A 17,692-nucleotide genomic window follows, 5' to 3' on the forward strand; every position below is an offset into this window, starting at 1 on the left:
TATTCTATAATCAAAGAATGTAAACAAATAATACAAATTTTAATATTAGATTAAAAGTCCCATTACTGATTTATTATCTATATTAATTGCATATATCTTGGGGGCTTCCCAGATGACACAAGTAGTAAAGAATCAGCCTGCCAATGCAGGAGAGGCAGGGAAGATCCCTGGGTCAGGAAGATATCCTGGAGAAGGAAACGGCAACCCACTCCAATATTTCCTGCCTGGGAAATCCCATGGACAGAGGAGCCGGGCAGGCTACAGTCCTTGGGGTCACAAAGAGTCAGACACGACTGACCATGCATACACTGCACCATTCTATACCTTATCAACTACATTTAAAACTTTTGAAGTCCTAGTTCTCATTTTTCTGGCTTATTTGAATAATTCTTTGTGTAATGAAATTTGAATTTGATCTCATTTCTGTTTTTTCAAAACCACTGTGGAAAGATTAGAACACTGGTTTGAAGTGAAGTGAAGTGAGCTCACTCCATTGTGTCCAACTCTTTGCGACCCCATCGACTGTAGCCCACCAGGCTCTTCCATCCATAGGATTCTCCAGGCAAGAATACTGGAGTGGGTGGCAACCCACTCCAGTATTCTTGCCTGGAGAATCCCATGAATGGAGAACACTGGTTTAGAAAGACACAAATTCATGATTGAAAAGCACCTCATGGCTCTTATTTGTACAATATCAAATTATGCATCTGGTTATATAATATCTTTATAGTTTTCTAACAAATCTAATAAAAGCAGAAGCCAACACTTGATTTTTATTGGGGATAACTAGTAATATTTTTAAAGTATCTCACAATGATTACAATAAGAAAACATTTCAAATATACATTTAATTAAGACTGAGAAATTAATTTGAGTCATATGAAATATGAAGAAATAAAACCTGAAAAACAGAAAAATGATGTGATATGATCATCAATGGACAACACATTAAATGTCTCTATCAGGTAATTGATACATCACAATATTTAAATTTAACTCAAATCAAAATTAAAACCACATCTTCAGAGATTCATTACTGGATTAATTCAAGTTTTGTTACCTGCAATCCAGCAAAAAAAAAGAAAAAGATTTCAAATGTCTTGATAGTAATTATTTATGCAACCATAATGAAAAATGAGTTTATATTAATGTGATACAAAGTTTATCAGACTGAGAAACAATGTAGTATAGGTAAGAATACAAGCTTCAGTTCAATTCAGTTGCTCAGTTGTGTCCGACTCTTTGCAACCACATGGACTGCAGGACACCAGGCTTTCATGTCCATCATCAACTCCCAGACCTTTCTCCAACTCATGTCCATTGAGTCGGTGATGCCATCCAACCATCTCATCTTCTGTTGCCCCTTCTCCTCCTGCCTTCAATCTTTCCCAGAATAAGGGTCTTTTCCAATGAGTCAGGTCTTTGCATCAGGTGGACAAAGTATTGGAAGTATCAGCTTCAGCATCAGTCCTTCCAATGAACATTCAGGACTGATTTTCTTTAGGATGGACTGGTTTGACTTCATTGAAGTCCAAGGAACGCTCAAGAGTCTTCTCCAATATCACAGTTCAAAAGCATCAATTCTTTGGTGCTCAACTTTCTTTATAGCCCAACTCCCACATCCATACATGACTAATGGAAAAACCATACTTCTGACTAGATGGACCTTTGTTGACAAAGTAATGTCTCTGCTTTTAACATGATATCTAGGTTGGTCATAGCTTTTCTTCCAGGGAGCAAGCATCTTTTAATTTCATGGCTGCAGTCATCATCTGCAGTGATTTTGGAGCCCAAGAAAATAAAGTCTCTCACTGTTTCCATTGTTTCCCCATCTATTTGCCATGAAGTGATGAGACCATATGCCATGATCTTCATTTTCTGAATGTTGAGTTTTAGGCCAACTTTTTCACTCTCCTCTTTCACTTTCATCAAGAGGCTCTTCAGTTGCTCTTCACTTTCTGCCATAAGGGTGATGTCATCTGCATATCTGAGGTTATTGATATTTCTCCCAGCAATCTTGATCCCAGCTTGCAGTTCACTCAGCCTGGCATTTCTCATAATGTACTCTGCATATAAGTTAAATAAGCAGGGTGACAATACACAGCCTTGATGTACTCCTTTCCCAATTTGGAACCAGTCCATTGTTCCATGTCCAGTTCTCACTGTTGCTTCTTGACCTGCATATAGGTTTCTCAAGAAGCAGGTCAGGTGGTCTGGTATTCCATCTTTTTAAGAATTTTGTCCAGTTTGTTGTGATCTAGTGTCATAGACTTTGGTGTAATCAATAAAGCAAAAGTAGATGTTTTTCTGGTATTATCTTGCTTTTTCTATGATCCAGCGGATGTTGGCAATTTTATCGCTGGTTCCTCTGCCTTTTCTAAATCCAGGTTGAACATATGGAAGTTTACAGTTATGTACTGTTGAAGCCTGGCTTAGAGGATTTTGAGCATTACTTTGCTAGCAAGTGAGATGAGTGCAATTGTGCGGACATTTGAACATTCTTTGGCATCGCCCTTCTTTGGGATTGGAATGAAAACTGACGTTTTCCAGTCCTCTGGCCCTGCTGAGTTTTCCAAATTTGCTGGCATATTGAGTGCAGCACTTTCACAACATCATCTTTTAGGATTTGAAATAGCTCAACTGGAATTCCATCACCTCCACTAGCTTTGTTCATAGTGATGCTTCCTAAGGCTCACCTGACTTCACATTCCAGGATGTCTGGCTCTAGGTGACTGATCACACCATCATGGTTATCAGGGTCATGAAGATCTTTTTTGTATTCTTCTGTGTTTTCTTGCCACCTCTTATTAATACCTTCTGCTTCTGTTAGGTCCATATCATTTCTGTGTTTTATCTGCCCATCTCTGCATGAAATGTTCCTTGGTATCTCTAATTTTCTTGAAGAGACCTCTAGTCTTTCCCATTCTATTGTTTTCCTCTATTTAAATCTCTGCTAAGCCACCTCCTAGTTCCAGCCCTCAGGCATGTCACTTAACTTCTACTTTCCATAAGCTTTGGGTTTCTCATCCTTAAAACAGGAACAAGAGAATTTCCTGCTGGTCCAGTGGTTAGGTCTCCACGCTTCCACTGCACAAAGCACAGATTCGATTCCTTGTCAGGAACTAAGATCCCACATGTCACACTACACTGTGAACAGAAAAACCTACCTCATTGGGATATTGGGACGATCATCTTCTAGAGACATTTCTTTATTATTTTCTTTCCATTTTATGGATTAAGGAACAAGATAAGCAGCATTTTCAGAATTACTTTTCATTGCTGTAAAATAGTTGTTCCTCACTAAACACACAAATATCTAAAAACATCACAACAAAAACATTACCCATAAGATAACTGATGTGAATCAGGCATCTGTGAGATCATCATGACCATAAAATCTAAGTGGGCCATAATGCGGTCTAGCAATTGTACTATATTTTCCTAGACCATTCACCTCCCAATCTTCCCAACCACTGTTTCACATGTCTCCTAGCTCCTCAAACTTCAAACATCTTCTCCCTCATTGTGACTGTATGACCATGCTTACTTCCTCACTGGAAAAACTAAAATAATCATTAAAGAACTTACATAGATTTTTACCACATCAACCTACTCACTGATAGCTGTACATCTATAGTTCATCTTACCACCATCTATACACAACGTGAAGAGAATGAACAACTTCCTTAACTCTACATTAATTTTCAAGCCACATCTTACAGAGTGTTTCAACAACCTTTGATAAATTCAATTCACCACACTCCATGATATAATTTCTGTATTCTCTTGTTTAATTCCTATCTTACTGGTCACACCCTGGCTGGTTCAACTTCTTTCATTCAACTGGTAAGGTTAAAATGCTGAAGGGTTTGTTCCTTATCCCTTTCCCTTCCTTTCTGCTCCCATTCCCTTGGGGATCACATGTGACCTCATGATTTTAAATATCATTCATATGCATTTCACTCTCAAATGCATACACCCATCCCAAAGCTCACCTTTTACCTACACTCTTCTCTGTCTTGCTGCCTATTAGACATTACCAGGTGGATGCCTGAAAGGCACCTCAGTGTTAACATGTTTAAAACAAAACACCTTGTTCAAACCATGTCTTTTCCAATTCAAAATAAGCAATTCTAACCTGCGAATTTTTCAGGGCAAAAACCTTGAAGTCTTTTGTAACAGCTCTTCTCGCAAGCTGTGTATTTAACCTCTCAGAAACTCTGATGGTTGTATTTTTCAAAATACCTGAATCTGAACAATTCACACTACCTATACAGCTGCCATCACTACCAAACCTTTTTCTCCCCCTGGATTATTTCAATAATTCCCTAACTTGTATGATTCCCATCTTCCCTTTCTGAACACAACAGCCAGAATTAGACTTTCTAAATGTAGGTCTGCTGATGTATTGATGTGCTGACAACCCTCCAAAGGCTCCTCATTTTTTTCTGAATGTCTTTAAGATGACTTACAGGGCCCTACATAAGCTGACTTTATATTATCACTCCTGATTTTATATTCTAGAATTTGTCCCTCTGCTTTATCTGCTTCTACTGGTCACTGTGCTATTCCTTCAATATAAACTCCTGCTTTAGGGCCTTTGCAGCAGCTTTTCCTTCTCCCTGGAACACTCTTCTCAGATAACCATGTCACTAATTCTCACTGCCTTAGATTCTTGACACAAATTTCACCATCTTGAAGCCTAATCAAATTACTATATTTAAGGCTGAAATATGTAATTTACTTATTTAGTATGTTTATATTATTTACTGTCCTTACTAGAATATAAACTATATAAGAATTTGAAAGAATTCTCAATTTCTGACCGTCCTATTTTATTTTTATTTTTTTATTTCCACAGTCCAGTAATTTATTTTAACTTTGAGTAATTTCAAGTTCCACAAACAAAACTACTGAAGAACACCAATATTTTGCTTGAATTCTTTCTTCTGTACACTCAGTGATCTAAAACACCACAATATCCAACATACACAAACCTCAGGGAAGGGTTAATAAAGACACACAGATTGGAATTATGGTGTTCTTTGCTCCTGAATGGAATGGTCCCACAGAAAAAGCACAGGATACAGCACAATGTAAGGGCACCTGTTACATATGAAGTGAGCAAAACACACTAGCATTTCCTATATGTGTAATGAGGAAACCTGCATAGGTTAGAGGGCCTTTTATGCCCACTTGAAAGTCAAGCAATTTGTCTGAAATGCATTTTTCAAACAATTTGGAGAGCACTGTGCTCCATGTAGGATATGCTCATTAGTGTTGTCTTTGTTGGCACTGACAGTCTTGCATGGTCATATACCAGTGTTTTTGCTTCAGCTTTTCTTTGAATAAAAGAGATTTACATGCATTTAGACAATACATATTGTAAGCTGTTTACATACACTAAATTTAAGAGATCCAATTTATTAGAGGTTTTTTTTTTCCTTTAAACACTACAGACTGCAAATCAGGTTCTTCACAACAGATTGAGTATTAAGCAGTTCTTCAAAGAATGAGGTGGAAAGAAGAAAAGCCCAAGTGAATAGAACATTGAAACTATTCCCCTTTGAAAATAAATTCTACAATGATGCAGAATGTGGAATAAGCTTTTAACACAGGTGATCCAAGTTTATAGTTAAAAGCAAAAAGTAGTCCTTCATGAAATAAAGGTTAGAAGAACATGTGCCTGTTTTACCCCTGTTATAAACTGAGAAGTGGGTAGAGAGGATGTTTCGGTATGAAACAGGGGACTACAGAATCAGCTTTCCATCTCACATCTGTACCCAAAGCCAGGCTGTGGCTTCCCGGAGGGTGGTGTAGAGTAACCATAAGCAAAGGCTGACCATAAACAATAGGTTGCATCACTGTAGCTTGTTCTTCCTTCCCTCAGTGATTCTAAAGCATCTAATTATTTGTCAAGTATTCCTTCATGACTTGGATGAAATAGAGCATGGCAAAATCCACGATATTGTGCCTCCATGCAGTTTCCAGGATAACATCTGATCTTAAAAGTTCAAAAAAAGCAAAGAGACACTCCAGAGCACACTCTTCTTTCTTCCTGCAAAAACCACTGTAGGAGCTCTTCAGCCAATTCAGTATCTTTAGATTCAGAGGTATACTGCATTGTGTCCTTGTATAGGCTATCTTTCTGACACAGCTCCACACTGTTTCTAGCAATTATTGCCTTTGAAGAGGTAAGCAGCAGTTCCTCTGAACTCAGTGACTTCATGCTTTTCCAAACGCTGACCCTCTCCTCTCCTCTCCCCATGTTCACAAGTCTATTCTCTATGTCTGTTTCTCCATTTAGTTCAGTTCAGTTCAGCTGCTCAGTCATGTCCGACTCCTTGCGACCCCATGAAACGCAGCATGCCAGGCCTCCCTGTCCATCATCAACTCCCAGAGTTCACTCAGACTCGCGTCCATTGAGTCAGTGATGCCATCCAGCCATCTCATCCTCTGTCGTCCCCTTCTCCTCCGGCCCCCAATCCCTCCCAGCATCAGAGTCTTTTCCAATGAGTCAACTCTTCGCATGAGGTGGCCAAAGTACTGGAGTTTCAGCTTTAGCATCAGTCCTTCCAAAGAAATCCCAGGGCTGATCTCCTTCAGAATGGACTGGTTGGATCTCCTTGCAGTCCAAGGGACTCTCAAGAGTCTTCTCCAACACCACAGTTCAAAAGCAGCAATTCTTCAGTGCTCAGCCTTCTTCACAGTCCAACTCTCACATCCATACATGACCACTGGAAAAACCATAGCCTTCAATAGACAGACCTTTGTTGGCAAAGCAATGTCTCTGCTTTTGAATATGCTATCTAGGTTGGTCATAACTTTTCTTCCAAGGAGTAAGCGTCTTTTAATTTCATGGCTGCAGTCACCATCTGCAGTGATTTTGGACCTCAGAAAAATAAAGTCTGACACTGTTTCCACTGTTTCTCCATCTATTTCCCACGAAGTGATGGGACCATATGCCGTGATCTTCATTTTCTGAATGTTGAGCTTTAAACCAACTTTTTCACTCTCCTCTTTCACTTTCATCAAGAGGCTTTTTAGTTGCTCTTCACTTTCTGCCGTAAGGGTGGTGTCATCTGCATATCTGAGGTTATTGATATTTCTCCATTACTGCCCTGTAAATAAATTTTTCAGTACCATTTTTCTAGATTCCTTTTATATGTGTTAAAATACAATATTTATCTTTCTCTTTCTGACTTTTCTTCACTCTGTATTATAGGTTCTAGGTTCATTCACCTCATCAGAACTGACTCAAATGTGTTCCTTTTAATGGTTGAGTGATATTCCATTGTGGATACATACGAAAACTTCTTTATCCATTCATCTGTCAATGGACATCTAGGTTATTTCCATTTTCCAGCTATTGTAAAATAGTGCTGCAATGAACAATGGGATACATTTGTCCTTTTGAATTTTGGTTTCCTCAAGGTATATGCCTAGGAGTAGGATTGCTGGGTCATATGGTGGTTTTATTACTAGTTTTTTAAGGAATATCCATACCATCTTCCATAGTGGCTATATCAATTTACAGTCCCATCAGCAGTGCACGAGGGCTCCCTTTTCTCCACACCCTCTCTAGCATTTATTGTTTGTAGACTTTTTGATGATGGTGATTCTGGCTGCTGAGAGGTAGTTTGATTTGCATTTCTCTAATAATGAGTGATGCCGAGCATCTTCTCATGTGTTTGTTAGCCATCTCTATGTCTTCCTTGGAGAAATGTCTGTTTAGGTCTTTTCCCCACTTTTTGATTGGCTTGTTTTCCTTGTATTGAGTTGTATGAGCTGCTTATATATCTTTGAAATTAATCCTTTGTCAGTTGTTTCATTTGCTATTATTTTCTCCCAATCTGAGGGTTGTCTTTTCACCTGGCTTATAGTTTCCTTTGCTGTGCAAAAGCTTTAAGTTTAATCAGGTCCCACTTGTATACTTTTGTTTTTATTTCCGTTACTCTAGGAGGTGGGTCATAGAGGATCTTGTCTTGATTTATGTCATCGAGTGTTCGGCCTTCCTTTTCCTCTGAGAGTTTTATAGTTTCTGGTCTTACATTTAGGTCTTTAATCCGTTTTTAGTTTATCTTTGTGTATGGTGATAGGAACTGTTCTAATTTCATTCTTTTACATGGAGCTATACAGTTTTCCCAGCACCATTTATTGAATATACAGCCCCACTGTATATTCTTGCCTCCTTTGTCAGAATTAGATACCCATAATTGCATGGGCTTATCTCTGGGCTTTCTATCTTGTTCCATTGATCTATATTTCTGTTTTTGTGCCACTACCATACTGTCTTGATGACTATAGTTTTGTAGGATAATCTGAAGTCATGAAGGTCGATTCCTACAGCTCCATTCTTCTTTCTCAAGACTGCTTTGGCAATTCAGGGTCTTTCGTGTTTCCATACGAACTGTGAAATTTTTGTTCCAGTTCTGTGAAAAAATGACATTGGTAATATGACAGGGATCACAATGAATGTGTAGACTCTGTTTGGTAGTATGCTGCTGCTGCTAAGTCACTCCTGTCGTGTCCGACTCTGTGTGACCACAGAGATGGTAGCCCATCAGTTCAATTCAGTTCAGTTCAGTTCAGTCACTCAGTCGTGCCGGACTCTTTGCAACCCCATGAATCACAGCACCCCAGGCCTCCCTGTCCATCACCAACTCCCAGAGTTCACTCAGACTCGCGTCCATTGAGTCAGTGATGCCATCCAGCCATCTCATCCTCGTTTGTCCCCTTCTCCTCCTGCCCCCAATCCCTCCCAGCATCAGAGTCTTTTCCAATAAGTCAACTCTTCGCATGAGGTGGCCAAAGTACTGGAGCTTCAGCTTTAGCATCATTCCTTCCAAAGAAATCCCAGGGCTGATCTCCTTCAGAATGGACTGGTTGGATCTCCTTGCAGTCCAAGGGACTCTCAAGAGTCTTCTCCAACATCACAGTTCAAACGCATCAATTCTTCAGCGCTCAGCCTTCTTCACAGTCCAACTCTCACATCCATACGTGACTACTGGAAAAATGATAGCCTTGACTAGATGAACCTTAGTCGGCAAAGTAATGTCTCTGCTTTTCAATATGCTATCTAGGTTGGTCATCACTTTTCTTCCAAGGAGTAAGCGTCTTTTAATTTCATGGCTGCAGTCACCATCTACAGTGATTTTGGAGCCCAAAAAAATGAAGTTTGACACTGTTTCCACTGTTTCCCCATCTATTTCCCATGGAGTGATAGAACCGGACACCATGATCTTCGTTTTCTGAATGTTGAGCTTTAAGCCAACTTTTTCACTCTCCTCTTTTACTTTCATCAAGAGGCTTTTTAGTTGCTCTTCACTTTCTGCCATAAGGGTGGTGTCATCTGCATATCTGAGGTTATTGATATTTCTCCTGGCAATCTTGACTCCAGCTTGTGTTTCTTCCAGTCCAACATTTCTCATGATGTACTCGGCATAGAAGTGAAATAAGCAGGGTGACAATATACAGCCTTGACGTACTCCTTTTCCTATTTGGAACCAGTCTGTTGTTCCATGTCCAGTTCTAACTGTTGCTTCCTAACCTGCATACAGATTTCTCAAGAGGCAGGTTAGGTGGTCTCGTATTGCCATCTCTTTCAGAATTTTCCACAGTTTATTGTGATCCACACAGTCAAAGGCTTTGGCATAGTTAATAAAGCAGAAATAGATGTTTTTCTGGAGGTCTCTTGCTTTTTCCATGATCCACAAGATGTTGGCAATTTGATATCTGGTTCCTCTGCCTTTTCAAAAACCAGCTTGAACATCAGGAAGTTCATAGTTCACGTGTTGCTGAAGCCTGGCTTGGAGAATTTTCAACATTACTTTACTAGCATGTGAGATGAGTGCAATTGTGCGGCAGTTTGAGCATACTTTGGCATTGCCTTTCTTTGGGATTCAAATGAAAACTGACCTTTTCCAGTCCTGTGGCCACTGCTGAGTGTTCCAAATTTGCTGGCATATTGAGTGCAGCACTTTCACTGCATCATCTTTCAGGATTTGAAATACATCTACCAGAATTCTATCACCTCCACTAGCTTTGTTTGTAGTGATGCTTTCTAAGGCCCACTTGACTTCACATTCCAGGATGTCCGGCTCTAGACGAGTGATCACACCATCGTGATTATCCGGGTCATGAAGATCCTTCTTGTACAGTTCTTCTGTGGATTCTTGCCATCTCTTCTTAATATCTTCTGCTTGTTAGGTCTATACAATTTCTGTCCTTTATCAAGCCCATTTTTGCATGAAATGTTCCCTCGGTATCTCTAATTTTCTTGAAGAGATCTCTAGTATTTCCCATTCTGCTGTTTTCCTCTATTTTTTGCATTGATCGCTGAAGGCGGCTTTCTTATCTCTTCTTGCTGTTCTTTGGAACTCTGCATTCAGACGCTTGTATCTTTCCTTTTCTCCTTGGCTTTTCACTTCTCTTCTTTTCACAGCTATATGTAAGGCTTCCCCAGACAGCCATTTTGCTTTTTTGCATTTCTTTTCCATGGGGATGCCCTTGATCCCTGTCTCCTGTACAATGTCACGAACTTCATTCCATAGTTCATCAGGCACTCTCTCTATCAGATCTAGGCCCTTAAATCTATTTCTCACTCCCACTGTATAATCATAAGGGATTTGACTGAGGTCATACCTGAGTGGTCTAGTGGTTTTCCCTATTTTCTTCAATTTGAGTCTGAATTTGGTAATAAGGAGTTCATGATCTGAGCCACAGTCAGCTCCCAGTCTTGTTTTTGTTGACTGTATAGAGCTTCACCATCTTTTGCTGCAGAGAATATAATCAATCTGATTTCGGTGTTGACCATCTGGTGATGTCCATGTGTAGAGTCTTCTCTTGTGTTGTTGGAATATGGTGTTTGCTATGACCAGTGCATTTTCTTGGCAAAACTCTACTAGTCTTTTCCCTGCTTCATTCTGTATTCCAAGGCCAAATTTGCCTGTTACTCCAGGTGGTTCTTAACTTCCTATTTTTGCATTCCAGTCTCCTATAATGAAAAGGATATCTTTTTTGGTTGTTAGTTCTAAAAGGTCTTGTAGGTCTTCACAGAGTCGTTCAACTTCAGCTTCTTCAGCGTTACTGGTTGGGGCATAGACTTGGATTACTGTGGTACTGAATGGTTTGCCTTGGAAATGAACAGAGATCATTCTGTCATTTTTGAGACTGCATCCAAGTACTGCATTTCAGACTCTTCTGTTGACCATGATGGCTACTGCATTTCTTCTGAGGGATTCCTGCCCGCAGATGTAGATATAATGGTCATCTGAGTTAAATTCACCCATTCCAGTCCATTTTCGTTTAGTGATTCCTAGAATGTCGATGTTCACTCTTGCCATCTCCTGTTTGACCACTTCCAATTTGCCTTGATTAATGGACCTGACATTCCAAGTTCCTATGCAATATTGCTCTTTACAGCATTGGAACTTGCTTCTATCTCCAGTCACATCCACAGCTGGGTATTGTTTTTGCTTTGGCTCCATCCTGTCTTTCTTTCTGGACTTATTTCTCCACTGACCTCCAGTAGCATATTGGGCACCTACTGACCTAGGGAGTACCTCTTTCAGTATCCTATCATTTTGCCTTTTCATGCTGTTCATGGGGTTCTCAAGGCAAGAATTCTGAAGTGGTTTGCCATTCCCTTCTCCAGTGGACCACATTCTGTCAGACCTCTCCACCATGACCCGCCCATCTTGGGTTTCCCCGTGGGCATGGCTTAGTAGTATAGTCATTTTCAAAATACTGATTCTTCCTACCCAGGAACATGGACTATCTCTCCATCTGTTTGTCTTTGATTTCTTTCAACAGTAGCTTATAATTTTCTGTGTACAGCTCTTTTGTCTCCTTAGGTAAGTTTATTCCTATTTAATTCTTTTTGTTGCAATGGTGAATGGAATTTATTCCTTAATTTCGCTTTCTGACTTTCATTGTTTGTATATAGAAATGCAAATGATTTTTGTGTATTGACTTTGTATCCTGCAACACTGCTCAATTCAGTGATTAGCTCTAGTAATTTTCTGATACTATCTTTAGGGTTTTCTATGTATAGTATCATGTCATCTGCAAAGAGTGAGAGCTTTACTTCTTTTCCAATCTGGATTCCTTTTCTTTCTTTTTCTTCTTTGACTGCTATAGCTAGGACTTGCAGAACTATATTGAATAATAGTGGGGAAAGTGGTCACCCTTGTCTTGTTCCTGATCTTAGGGGGAATGTTTTCAGTTTTTCACAACTGAGAACAATGTTTTCTGTAGGCTTATCATATATGGCCTTTACTATGTTGAGGTAAGTTCCTTCTATGCCTATTTTTTGAAGAGTTTTAATCATAAATGGGTGCTGAATTTTGTCAAAGGTTTCTTCTCCATCCACTGAGATTATCATATGGTTTTTATCTTTCAGTTTGTTAATATGGTGTATCACATTATTGATTTGCATATACTGAAGAGTCCTTGCATCCCTAGAATAAACCCAACTTGATCATGGTATATAGCTTTCTAATGTGTTGCTGAATTCTGTTTGCTAAAATTTTGCTGAGAAACTTTGCATGTATGTGCACCAGTGATATTGGCCTGTAGTTTTCTTTTTTGTGTGTTGTCCTTGTCGGTATCAGGGTGATGGTGGCCTTGTAGAATGAGTTTGGAAGTGTTCCTTCCTCTGAATTTTTTTGAACAAGTTTTAGAAGGACAGACATTAGCTCTTCTTGAAATGTTTGACAGAGCTCTCCTGAGAAGCCATCTGGTCCTGGGCTTTTGCTTCTTGGGAAATTTTTGATCATAGCTTTAATTTCAGTGCTTGTAATTGGGTTGTTCACAATTTTTATTTCTTGCTGGTTCAGTCTTGGAAGGTTGAACTTTTCTAAGAATCTGTCCATTTCTTCCAGGTTATCCATTTTACTGCCATATACTTGTTCAAAACAGTCTCTTATAATCCTTTGTATTTCTACATTGTCTAACATTTCTGGATTGTTGTAACCTCTCCTTTTTCATTTCTAATTTTGTTGATTTGCTTCTTCTCTCTTTTTTTTTTTGAGAGGTCTGGCTAAAGGTTTGTCAATTTTGTTTATCTTCTCAAAGAACCAGCTTTTAGTTTTATTAATCTTTACTATTATTTCTTTCATTTCATTTCTTTCTGCTCAGATCTTTATGATTTCTTTCCTTCTACTAATTTTTTCCAGAGTGGGGTGGGGGGGGGGGGTTGTTGTTCTTTTTCCAGTTGCTTTCGGTGTAAAGTTAGGTTGTCTATTCAATGTTTTTCTTGCTTCTTGAGGTAGAACTGTATTGCTATAAACTTCCTTCTTAAAACTGCTTTTGCTGTATCCCATAGGTTTTGAGTTATCATGTTTTCATTGTCATTTGTTTCTAGAAATTTTTTTTATTTCTCTTTTGATTTGTTCAGTAATCTGTTGGTTAATTAGAAACGTTGTTTAATCTCCATGTATTTGTGTTTCTTACAGTTTTTTTCTTGTAGTTGATATCTAGTCTCATAGCATTGCAGTCAGATAAGATGCTTGATACAATTACAATTTTCTTAAATTTACTGAGGTTTGATTTGTGACCCAAGAAGCGGTATATCCTGGAGAATGTTCCATGTGCACTTGAGAAGAAGATGTATTCCACATTGGAATGGAATGTCCTGAAGATATCACTGAGATACATGTCATCTAATGTATCATTTAAGACTTGTGTTTCCTTATTTTGTTTGATTATCTATCCATTGGTGTGAGTGGGGTGTTAACGTCTCCTATAATTATTGTGTTACTGTCAATTTCTCCTTTTACGTTTGTTAGTGTTTGTCTTATGTATTGATGTGCTCCTATGCTGGATGCATAGATATTTGTCATTGTTATGTCTTCCTCTTGGATTGATTCCTTAATCATTATGCGGTGTCCTTCCTTATGTCTTATAATATCCTTTATTTTAAGGTCTGTTTTGTCTGATATGAGGATTGCTACTCCAGCTTTCTATTGCTTCCAATTTGCATTGAATATATTTTTCAATACTTTTACTTTCAGTCTTTACGTGTCTTTAGGTCTTAAGTGGGTTTCTTGTAAACAGCATATCAGTTCAGTTCAGGTCAGTCTCTCAGTTGTGTCCAACTCTCTGCGACCCCATGAATTGCAGCACGCCAGGCCTCCCTGTCCATCACCATCTCCTGGAGTTCACTCAGATTCAAGTCCATTGAGTCAGTGATGCCATCCAGCCATCTCATCCTCTGTAGTCCCCTTCTCCTTCTGCCCCCAATCCCTCCCAGCATCAGAGTCTTTTCCAATGAGTCAACTCTTCGCATGAGGTGGCCAAAGTACTGGAGTTTCAGCTTTAGCATCATTCCTTCCAAAGAAATCCCAGGGCTGATCTCCTTCAGAATGGACTGGTTGGATCTCCTTGCAGTCCAAGGGACTCTCAAGAGTCTTCTCCAACACCACAGTTCAAAAGTATCAATTCTTCGGCACTCAGCCTTCTTCACAGTCCAACTCTCACATCCATACATGACCACAGGAAAAACCATAGCCTTGACTAGACGGATCTTAGTTGGCAAAGTAATGTCCCTGCTTTTGAATATGCTATCTAGGCTGGTCATAACTTTCGTTCCAAGGAGTAAGTGTCTTTTAATTTCATGGCTGCAGTCACCATCTGCAGTGATTTTGGAGCCCCCCAAAATGAAGTCTGACACTGTTTCCACTGTTTCCCATGGAGTGATACGACCGGATGCCATGATCTTCGTTTTCTGAATGTTGAGCTTTAAGCCAACTTTTTCACTCTCCTCTTTTACTTTCATCAAGAGGCTTTTTACTTCCTCTTCACTTTCTGCCATAAGGGTGGTGTCATCTGCATATCTGAGGTTATTGATATTTCTCCCAGCAATCTTGATTCCAGCTTGTGTTTCTTCCAGTCCAGCGTTTCTCATGATGTACTCGGCATATAAGTTAAATAAGTAGGGTGACTATATACAGCCTTGACGTACTCCTTTTCCTATTTGGAACCAGTCTGTTTGTTCTATGTCCAGTTCTAACTGTTGCTTCCTGGCCTGCATACAGATTTCTCAAGAGGCAAGTCAGGTGGTCTGGTATTCCCATCTCTCTCAGAATTTTCCACAGTTTATTGTGATCCACACAGTCAAAGGCTTTGCCATAGTCAATAAAGCAGAAATAAATGTTTTCCTGGAACTCTCTTGTGTTTTCGATGATCCAGCAGATGTTGGCAATTTGATCTCTGGTTCCTCTGCCTTTTCTAAAACCAGCTTGAACATCAGGAAGTTCATGGTTCACATATTGTTGAAGCCTGGCTTGGAGAATTTTGAGCATTACTTTACTAGCGTGTGAGATGAGTGCAATATATGGGTCTTATTTTTGTATCCATTCAGCCAGTCTGTGTCTTTTGGTTGGCACATTTAATCCATTTACATTCAAAGTAATTATTGATATATATGTTCCTATTGCCATTTTCTCAATTGTTCGGGGTTGATTTTGTAGATCTTTTTTCTTATCTTGACTATTTAAGCTGGTTTAACATTTGTTGTAAAGCTGGTTTGGTGGTACTGAATTCTCTTAACTTTTGCTTGTCTGAAAAGCTTTTTATTTTTTCATCAATTTTGAATGCGACCCTTTCTGGGTACAGTAATCATGGCTGTAGATTTTTCCCTTTCAGTACTTTAAATATATCCTGCCATTCCCTCCTGGCCTGTAGAGTTTCTACTGAAAGATCAGTTTAGGGGTTTCCCTTGTTTGTTACTTGTTGCTTCTCTCTTGATGCTTTTAATATTCTTTCTTTGTGTCTATCTTTGTTAGTTTGATTAGTATGTGTGTTGGTGTGTTTCTCCTTGGGTTTGTCCTCTACTGGACTCTTTTTGCCTCTTGGACTTGATTGACGATCTCCTTTTCCATGTTGGGGAAATTTTCAACTACAATCTCTTCAAAAATTTTCTCATACACTTTCTTTTTCTCTTCTTATTCTGGGACCCCTGTAATTCAAATATTGGTGTATTTGGTATTGTCTCAGAGGTCTCTAGACTATCCTCAGTTCTTTTCATTCTTTTTACTTTATTCTGCTCTTCAGAAATTATTTCCAACATTTTATCATCCAGCTCACTGATTTGTTCTTCTGCTTCAAATATTCTGGTACTGATTCCTTCTAGAGTATTTTTAATTTCAGTAATTGTGTTGTCTCTGTATGCTAATTCTTTAATACTTTTAGGTCTTTATTAATTAATTCTTGCATTTTCTCCATTTTGTTTTCAAGGTTTTTGACCTTCTTTACTATCATTATTCTGAATTCTTTTTCAGGTAGTTTGCCTATTTCCTCTTCATTTATTTGGATTTCTGTGTTTCTAGTCTGTTGCTTCATTTGTGTAGTATTTCTCTGCCTTTTTATTTATTTAGTTTTTAACTTGTTGTGTTTGAGGTCTCCTTCTCCCAGGCTTCAAGGTTGAATTCTTTCTCCCTTTTGGTTTCCGCCCTCCTAAGGTTGGTCCAGTGGTTTGTGAAAGTTTCCTATACGGTGATATTTGTGCTGAGTTTTTGTTTGTTTCTTTTTACTCTGATGGGCAAAGCTGAGTGAGGTGGTAATTCTGTCTGTTGATGACTGGGTTTGTATTTTTGTTTTGTTTGTTGTTTAGATGAGGCATCCTGCACAGGGTGCTACTGGTGTTTGGGTGATGCCAGGTCTTCTATTCAAGTAGTTTCCTTTGTGTGAATACTCACTTTTTGATACTCCCTAGGGTTAGTTCTCTGGTAGTCTAGGGTTTTGGAGTCAGTGCTCCCACTCCAAAGTCTCAAGGCTTGATCTCTGGCCAGGAACGAAGATTTCACAAGTGTTTTGTTATGCAACTGAGATTAAAACAAATACCCAAAAACGAGGAACCAAAGATGAATCCCAGACAAATGGCAGTTACAAAATCAGACAAATAATAATTTAAAAAATGGAATATACTCATATACACCCATGAGCAAAGTCAATACAGTCCAACAAGAATATAGTACAGTAGACTGACCTGGTGAACAAAGGAAATAAAAATTATATTTACCAGTTAATAACAAAACTAACTAAAGAACAAACTGGAAAACAAAACTAAAGCAAGGTGCCAAGTGGGGAATAAGGCAATGAAAACAAAACTAACAAGTATGTTGAGAGGAAAGGAAAGAAAGAAAGAATAGATACGAAAAGTTAAATAAAGGTAGATGAAGAAGATTTATATACATTAAAGACTAACTGCAAGGCGAAAAGAAAAGCAGGAAAGGCAAACAAAGAAATAAATGTAGAAAGAATATAATAGGTTTTAAAAAATTAAAATTATAAAAGAGATAAGAAAAAGAAAAACAGAAGAAAGAAAAAGGGAGAAAAAAAAAAAAGGAAAACTCCACAAAACTGCAAAAGCCCAAATGGAGAGGCAGAGGTTTATCACAACAATAAAAAATGTGACTGAGAAAAATTTTAAAAAAGCTCAAAAGTTTAATTAGATTTCACAGTGCCAATAAAATTAACAATTGAAACAGAGGGGGGAAAAGAAGGGAAAAAAAATCCAAAAGAATCTACAAAACAAGTCAAAACATAAGAAAAATAAATGTTTTTCTTGAGTCACTGCTCAAGAGTTCTTTCCCTTGCTGGGAATTACAGTCCACCTCACCTCCCTAGCATGCCCTCCAACACTCTGATCTCTGGACCTACTGTGGGGGCAGCTCAGATTCTAATCTGG

General features: G+C 38.7%; 1 protein-coding gene across 5 annotated transcripts in view; it reads right to left on the reverse strand.

Annotated features, from left to right (window-relative positions):
- Positions 1–17,692, reverse strand: part of TDRD3 (tudor domain containing 3) — a 231,369-nt gene that overhangs the window by 92,571 nt on the left and 121,106 nt on the right. The gene's annotated exons all lie outside the window — the stretch shown is intronic.

The sequence above is a fragment of the Ovis canadensis genome, chromosome 10 (assembly GCF_042477335.2).
Source record: "Ovis canadensis isolate MfBH-ARS-UI-01 breed Bighorn chromosome 10, ARS-UI_OviCan_v2, whole genome shotgun sequence".
Classification (NCBI taxonomy): domain Eukaryota; kingdom Metazoa; phylum Chordata; class Mammalia; order Artiodactyla; family Bovidae; genus Ovis; species Ovis canadensis.